At 32.4% G+C, this 8,491-nt stretch overlaps 1 long non-coding RNA gene across 1 annotated transcript; it reads left to right on the top strand.

Moving 5' to 3' along the window:
* The first annotated feature begins 2,226 nt into the window (after window positions 1-2,226).
* Window positions 2,227-5,709, top strand: LOC130636247 (uncharacterized). The gene is made up of 4 exons (XR_008982247.1): window positions 2,227-2,385; window positions 2,958-3,111; window positions 4,619-4,707; window positions 5,573-5,709. It is a non-coding gene; the product is annotated as an uncharacterized LOC130636247 (long non-coding RNA).
* The last annotated feature ends 2,782 nt before the right edge of the window (window positions 5,710-8,491 follow it).

Genomic DNA, 8,491 nt, shown 5'->3' with positions numbered 1-8,491 from the left:
GCACGTATGTTTATATAGAGAAATCTCGTCATGGTGGGCTCCACCCTCATAAACACATGTTGTTGTTTTCATATTTTTTTTGCTTTTTTGTGGAAATAAAAAAAAAATTAGTTTATTATACTTTAATAAACGACTGACATCGCATACCGACTAAATCAAAGTTTACATACAAAGTAAATTTTTTCTTCATTTTTTGCTACTTTTGACTCACGTTGCCTTCTAGAATAATTTATTTTGCATATTTTTGTTTTTTCTCTTATTTTTTGTAAATAATTACTTAACTGTGTAAATTTTTTTTCTACAAGCAATCATTTTTTAAGAAACACTAGACCGAGCATTCTCTGAGCAACACTCTTGGCTAAGATTAAACCCTTCCTAGTTCCGAACATGGAATAGATCATTTAAATAATTTTTAAATTAAATTGTTAATTAAAATCTGCTTTAAAAACTTGATCATTTTCTTGTTAATTTTTCTCATCGCTAAAATACACGATCACCCTGCATACGAGGTTCGAAATAAAGCTACGACGGAACAATTTTACGTAGAGACAGACAACCTTGATGAATATATATAGCTAAAGAACTTAATCTTCATGGTTATAAATGTTAAAAAGTTGTTATGAAAATATATATTTCTATCAGATGAAAACAACGATTTTTTTCTAGGTTGATTATGATAAAGCAAAAAATTAGGTTGGTGCACAATGTTTTGTGAGAATCAGACTTTCATCTTCGCGCTAAGATGGCGGTTAAAAATGTTCTAGTGCTTAGTGTTCAGCACAAGAATGTGATTGATACCTTAGGTGGGTTTCTGGTTGAGCGGTTGCTTTACTTGCATGATTCCTGTAGCTAATATAACAACTTTAAACAAACAAAGGTTCTCATCACAAGACTCTTATTGATAACAGTACTAGCAGGAAATGAAGAGGCTGTCTCCTGGGTAAATAGTTGTAATAAATGATTAAATAATTTGACAAGATTCAGTATGAATTTAGAGGCTTTTTTAAAAATTTAAAAAATTGAGTTTTGATTTTTATAAGCTTGGTTGTTATAAAGATTAGCGCATGCATAAATAGTTTTGTACAAGTTGTCTGTGCTTACCCTACAAAATTTTCGACTTGTCTTATTATTATTTGTCTTATTATTTCGTGTAGAAAATACTCAAATGATGCTCAATAGACAAGTTTTCTCTTAGCCTAGCTACGCGAATTTTTTGTTACAAGATACAAAGTAACGACGCTAAAATCAAAATTTAAATGTCGTTAATTTCATCTCTTTATATTTTAGAAAAAAATGAGAATTTTCCCTGTAGGTGCATATACTGAAAAATTGTCAAGTTTCATTACCCAAGTTTTATCCAATCGAAAGTTAGCTATAGTAAAATATACCCAAATCTATTACTCCTTAATAATCCGCAAAACAAGAAGGTCTATTTTTATTAGAACTAGAACATTCATTTTCAGCTAATAATGTTCACATATTTTGTCTCTTATTATTTTATTATGTTTTAGGTATATTTTTTTCATTTTGCAGCGCATTAAAAATTTTGCGACCTAAATCTAAGTTTTGCAAAATCGCAACAATTAATTATTCAAAAATTTCTGCCTTATATAATTTTCATTTTTTGTGTGTTTCTTCAGTAAAAAACAGAAAGTTAGTAAAACCTAGCCTTGCCATTCTTCTTCTTTTATTCCTATTTTCATCTATTCCTTCCTCGTTGTTGTCATAATATTGTTGATACGTAAGATAAAAAATATAAGAAGGCAAATATTTAATGGCAGCTTGAGAAGTACTTGTAAAACAAATCTTGTAAAAGTCTTGTGAAAAAATGGACAAAACATATATTTACAAAAGGAAGTATAGAGATTATCCTGAATGAAAATATAAACAGTGGAGATTAGAGAAAGATGAATCAAAACTTAAGTATTCACCCCATCCTTCCTTCCGTTTCTACGATACAGAAGAAAACTATAGTTTTTGTTGTTTTTTGTTTTCACAATAAGGATATTGTTTCTTCCATTAGTTTTAACAAACTTAAATATCTAAAACTGGAAAGTATTTCTTTAGACATAAAACATATTGTTTATTCCCTTTTATCCGCTAAAAAATACTAAATTTACACGTGCGTTTTTCAAATATTAACTGTTGCGGCACGAAGAAGCTGAAAAACAAAACTTTTTCAAAAAATTCCATTTAAAATATGGGCTTTTGAACATAGTTTGGACTCGTAATAGCTGTATTAATCATTAAATAGCAGGGCGCTTCATATGGACGTCTGTGTTTCGCGTTCCATTGAATTACTAACTTCTGCTGCTGCATAAAGGCATGATATTCACAGAGAGATATCCAGGGAATGTTTAATGTTACTGAAAAGAATAAATGCGCGTAAGTTATGACACAGATCTTGAAACACTGGTTTATTTACTTCATGTACAACCCTTTGAAAAGTGTACCGATTAGGAAATATCTATAGTTATTTTTAACTCTTGAAATCTTAACCAGAAAAACATGGTACTCGACAAAGCAAATAAAATTAAGTTGTTGGCTGTATTTTTTCTGTTTTCTAATTTAACCTGTCCAATTGATTCAATATGCGATAACTATCTACATAGATACACTGCTTCTCCCTTTTTTTTTTTTTGGGGGGGGGGGGGGGGGCAGTTTTAAGTGAAGATAAGAACCAGACCAGCTTGAGACCAGGAAGAAAGGAAATGGCTAGCACCTCTTCATTTATTTATATTCGATCCTTCGCCTCTTTTGAGATTAATAAGCTTATCTTATACCTTATTTTCCACTACATTCTCCACATGATTGTTACGGACAAAGATGCTTGAAACTGTGAACTGATAATCTCTCTTTTTCTTCTTCATCACTGATAATATCAACATACTGAGATAAATAAAGCTAATATATATTAAAGAAATACTATGATAGCTATATTATTAATTTCATCTTAGATAAGTACACAAAAAAATGGCGAAACTTCGAACATTGGTGTTGTCTTTGGTGATATCAGCTATCTTTCTTGAATGCGTTTTTACACTCTCGTTCATGGGTCAAACACATAGAGTGGATACAAAATGGGGAAAGAGAGATGGAACTAATGAATTGGTAGGTTGATATTTGTTTGGGTTTGCTTAGATTTTATAATGTTTTAATTGGAAACTCTAAAAAGTTATCACTGAAGTTTTATGGGGTATGTTAACATGTGTAGAAAACATGCGTTAACTAAATGTTGATTGCCTAAATTATATTTTCGCGTTAGTTTTTATCAAAATGATGATATAATCAAGTAAGTAACGGGAAGTTTTATTTGTCTCTTTGGATTCCATCCTAACAGTTGGAAGTTTAGAAGCTGATGGAGGATGCAATGGAGTTCTGTTCAGCTGGTTCGGGTGGAAGAAGTTGACTTTGCTGAACGTAGTGTCTCGGCGTGAAGGCCAACCATGGTTTTGTCTGTGGGGAGACTTTGAAAATTTCCACCATAAGATTGGTAGGAGACGCATTAAAATTCCTTTTATGTACGATGGATCGATTTTAAAGGGATGAGGAAACAAAATTGCTATTTTTATGTTTTTCCTTTGAAAAAACATCATTTTGAAAAAATATTTCTTCGCCCCTTTTTCTTCCACCTCCGCTTCTTACGCACTGCACGATACTAACTTTTGCAGACGTGAGCATGGCCTGTTTTTCTTATTTTTTGTGCAATCCGGTATACTTCTTTTACAGCAGAGCATTAGAAAGGCACTGCTGTTTAACTAGTTCGTAAAATAATCAAAAAAAGCTCATTTTCTAAAATTCTAAACAGAATTGTAGATGTAGTTTTCTTGTGTTGTACAGTGTTGCTTGCAGAAAGAGTGTATATGTAGGAACGAAGTTTTAATTTCTCCAAGTCCTTAATTATTGACTTAGTCAAAAAATGCTCGTCTTAGCATTTTACCAATGACGTCATCAAATTTGCAAAAATGGGAAAACTTGGCTTAACTTTGAGATTCCGGAAATTATTTGTGTACAATTGCCTGGAATGCAATCACATAATTGCCTGGAATGCAATAACTCTTTGGCCAGGAAATTAGAGCTAGGAAAGTAACAAAATACCAAGCTAAAAAGGCGATAGGCTATATCACCCCCTATCTCTCCCCCCCCCTCACCCAAACAGGAATAGGGTTAAAATAATGATCAAATAAGTCACTGCACTTCTATGCATACTAACGTCATTATTTATTTATTTTCTTAACGTCATAACTTTTTATAAATTGACTTTTTTGTGTACAAAATTTTCTTGTAGTAGAAAGGGAACAAAAGTAATAAAACTTCTTGCCCATCACCTCATCTTGAACGAAAATTGAAACAAAACTGTCCTTAATGTACTTTACATACTAAATTACAAAAGAGGGGGGGGGGGGGGGGGGGCGAAAATAAAAATTCAGTACAAAGAGGGCATAAGGGGGTCGAGGGGGAGAAGGGAGGGGACAGTTGAGAGGGAAGGGTGTAAGAGGTTGCGAAGGACGCAATGGAAGACTGAAGTGTTAATAATAATTCTAGTGATTAATTAATTGACCACGAGTATAATTTCTAATTTTATTGGAATTTAGTTTTAAGTTTTATTTCTCTATAGAGTCTTCGTGATCTTCTCAGTTTAGCAGAACGAAAACGGGACATGTTAAAAAGAATATTTAAACTAAAAAGAAATGGCTGGAAATAATGGTAAGTAAATATATAAAAAAGTCTCTTCATCACGCCCAATTGTCGAGACTTAAATATTTATTATTAATCTGTAAACAAGGTGCAAAGGAGGATAATTTTATAAAACAAATTATAGTCAATAACAACACCGGTAACGACAACGACAACGACAACGACAAAAAATAACATGATCGCGACGATAGCGACAAAAAAGGAGAACGATAAAAACATTAACGATAATAATGACAGCAACGACCATAATAACGAGACAACGACAACGGAAATAATTACAACGAAAGTGACAGTAACGATTGTAAGTACAGTTAACCGACAACCGTAACGATAGCAACGACAACGACGGTAACGACAGCGACGATAGCAACGATATAACGTCAACAATGATAACGTTAGCAACCAACGTGACAACAACGGTAGTAACACTAGCAATGATGACAGTAACAACAGCGCAAAAAACGAGTCAATCGAAGCGATCATGTCTATCATTTGTGACTTATATAAACACAGTATACTTAATCTACTGAAATCTACATAAAAACGAGACCAACCTCTTCAATCTCATTCCCAGGGCTTTCTGTCTCTCATCGGCGCTGCGACCTCTTTAGAAGAAATAAATTGTGGTCTGAACTACAAATGACTTTACATAGAATTACTTTGCCATCCTCTAGAAAAAATATTAACTTCCCAGATGGCTCAAACATATTGGTATCCCCTTCAAATAACAAAATTGATGACCGTTCAAAACAAGAGGCGTCAAAATTCATGTTTTGACATATGTCAAGTTGTCAATAGCAACAAAACTCAATCCTGATGTATAAATTGGTGTTTTTTGTACTGTTATTAGTTTTTCTTTTTCTTAATGTTTTAGCAGCTGAGCAAAACGAAGAAAAAGAACATGTAAATATATAAATTTATCTGGATTAATTATTGTACAAAAAGAATAATAAAAACCAAATTTTAATATGTTGTTTATTGCTATGCAGTCGGAAAAATCATCAGTTAAAAAAAAAAAAAAAAATTGTTTGATTGAATCGTTTTTATGCAAGTTGCATTACATTATACATAACAGAAAAAAAAATTTGCAAAAATTTTTTTTTGCGATTTCCGATGTTTGTATTACTATTTTTCAATAATAAAAATTATGAGAAATGAATAAAATTTAAAGAATTTACTTTTCTGAAAAAAAAATTAATAATTGCTTCTGTTGAATTAACCGCCCCTGCCAAATAAGCGCCTTTTGTCAGGGTTAAATTTTTAATTAAGCCCCCCGGGCGCTTAATCCCTTATTCACTGTATTTCAGACCGATCCTTTTTCTCTTTTTAAATAAAAAAATCTTTATGTCAGTTTTATTCTTTTTTCTTTAATGTTTCGTGTAATAACTGTTAACAAACTTTCTAAAACCATTCAAAATTTGCGATTTTTGCGAATTTATTCTCTTAAATTTGCAATTGTTTGTCAGTCGCCAAAGTTACTTTAGTTTTGTAATCGGAAGCTAACACGAGAAAAAGTAAGAATTATTAGTTGTGCTTAGCAGACTTATTTGTGAAATCGAAGCAAAATGACGACAAATAATAATGGTTTTCAAAATAACGCAAGGTAGATTACCTTTTTTAACATCATCATTTCATACATCGTATTCAAAAATTTTAAACCTTTTATTTTTGTTCGATACCTATTTTTGCGATTATCCAGAAGTTAGTTTTGCGATAAAGTTAATTTTTCCCCAATCAATTCTTGTAAAAATCAAGGTACCGCTTTTTTTTAATCTTTTATTACAAGAAGTAAGAACACAGTGAACCCCTATACCACACATAATTTCATCCGATCAAATAGTTTACCTGATACTCCAAACTAATGCACTAACCGACTCGTTTTATTTACATTAACCGCCATACTAACCAGGAGATCATGATTTAAAGGCCGACATAACAAAGGATAGTTTGTAACACATTTTTCTCATTCAGCAGAGCTGCCATGACGGGGAGCAGCTGTTGAGAGTTACACCATGTTCGTCTTTGCAAATGTAAATAAGAAAACATTTATTGACCAAATCAGTTCAAAGGTTTGCGAAATTTTTTGACATATTTTCCATAATTTCTTCTCCCAATATAAAATATATTGCTTATTGTCCTGCTGAAACCCTTGTCAACACGAAGCACGAAAAAATGCTAACATCAACGTTATAAAGGGCATTATCGAGGTTTTAGATATCTTCATGACGATAAATCCTTATTTATAGCATTTAACCCATTAGTGGATTAAATGTGTTACTCCTTCAGTACGCCCTTGTTTAAACAGAGGCATAGCCAGTTAACATTTTATCTCCTTCAAAATGTTTAGCAGTTTTGTGTTGCTATCGCCTTAACATCCCAGCAATTCTGTGCTACAACTAAAGTAACAAAGTCCCTACATGATTCAATTATGTCCAAATGACAGGATATATTTCTATTCATTTGACTCTTCATTATAGAATTGCAAAGCAAAATTTAGTTGTCGTTGTACATCTTGGTAACATTTTTAATAACGTGAGCAAAACAGACACAGTCGAAATGAAATTTGCTCAAAGTGAATATGTATACTGCATTATTCTATCGAACCCTATCCTAATGAATTTGTTTTTTACCGAGTTAGCTTTAAATGGCTTTAAGCAAGGGTGACCTGCGGACCAACCTGCAATTTTTTTTATAATATAATAATTTTCGTTCTAAAACGACTTGTCAAGTTGTTCCTTCTTCGTCCGAAGACTTGAAATTGGATTTGTAGCAATTTAATTAATGTTTTGAAGCATTTTTAAACTGAGAGTCATTGTACAATATCACGTGCATACATCTAGGCATTCCTGTCCCCACGGTGTTTTTCTAATCCGGAAAACTCAAAATTGGAAAGAAAAAAATTTAGGTGACGGCTTTTTTTTAATTTTGTCAAAAGCAGTGTTAATAAATATGTAAAAGTAAATCGTGACTGCAAAATCATCTCATTAATTCAAATAATAATTAAAAATTCGGAAAACTAAATTACGTACGTGATTCTAAAAACGGCTTTCATCGGATGTGACAGATGGGAGGCTCATCATTTTGACATCTGGCAGTGAAAGTGAACTCTTGTGAAATTGACAAGCATATAAATCATTGAAATTTTTGAAATATTTATAACTCAGGACCATTTAAATAACGCGTATAAAAAGAAAATTTACATTGCAGTTTTGAAAAAAGAGAGAGTGAAATAAAAAGAGGTATTTATGTATTTTTTAGAAGTGAGATGTTGAACTACCATTAGCTTCCAGAGATTCGGGAGCAGCGCAAAGACTTTATAATCCAATCTTGTTCCCAGGACTTGTAAGTTGTTTTACAGGCCATTCAAATATAAAAATTCCTAACAAGTTCTGCAGACGAGGTTTTTAAAAAGCGAGGCGACATTTACTCACCTGTAAATCCGCAATGATTGGGAAGAGGGAAAGAATTAAAATACTTTCTTATATTGTTTTTGCATTTGTCTTGTTTGATTTACCCGCGGTATTCTATGCCATTAACGGCGGCAGTTTATACCATTACCTGTGCTATTTTATACCGTCTCCCGCGGAATTTTTGCTATTATCCAGGGAGAGTTTCTATCTTTACCCGCATTATTTTGTACCATTATTTCGGTTTTTTATACCATCGCCTGCGGCAGGTTTTTATTATTACCCTCGATATCTTATATCATTAACCACGGTATTTTTTACTACCAGCAGCAGTTCATCACTCTCGAAATTTTATATTCAACCTATAGTGGTATGTTATAAAACCA

The sequence above is a fragment of the Hydractinia symbiolongicarpus genome, chromosome 1 (assembly GCF_029227915.1).
Source record: "Hydractinia symbiolongicarpus strain clone_291-10 chromosome 1, HSymV2.1, whole genome shotgun sequence".
Taxonomy (NCBI): domain Eukaryota; kingdom Metazoa; phylum Cnidaria; class Hydrozoa; order Anthoathecata; family Hydractiniidae; genus Hydractinia; species Hydractinia symbiolongicarpus.
Note: the sequence above shows the minus strand (reverse complement) of the source record. Positions and strands in the feature narration are given on the sequence as shown.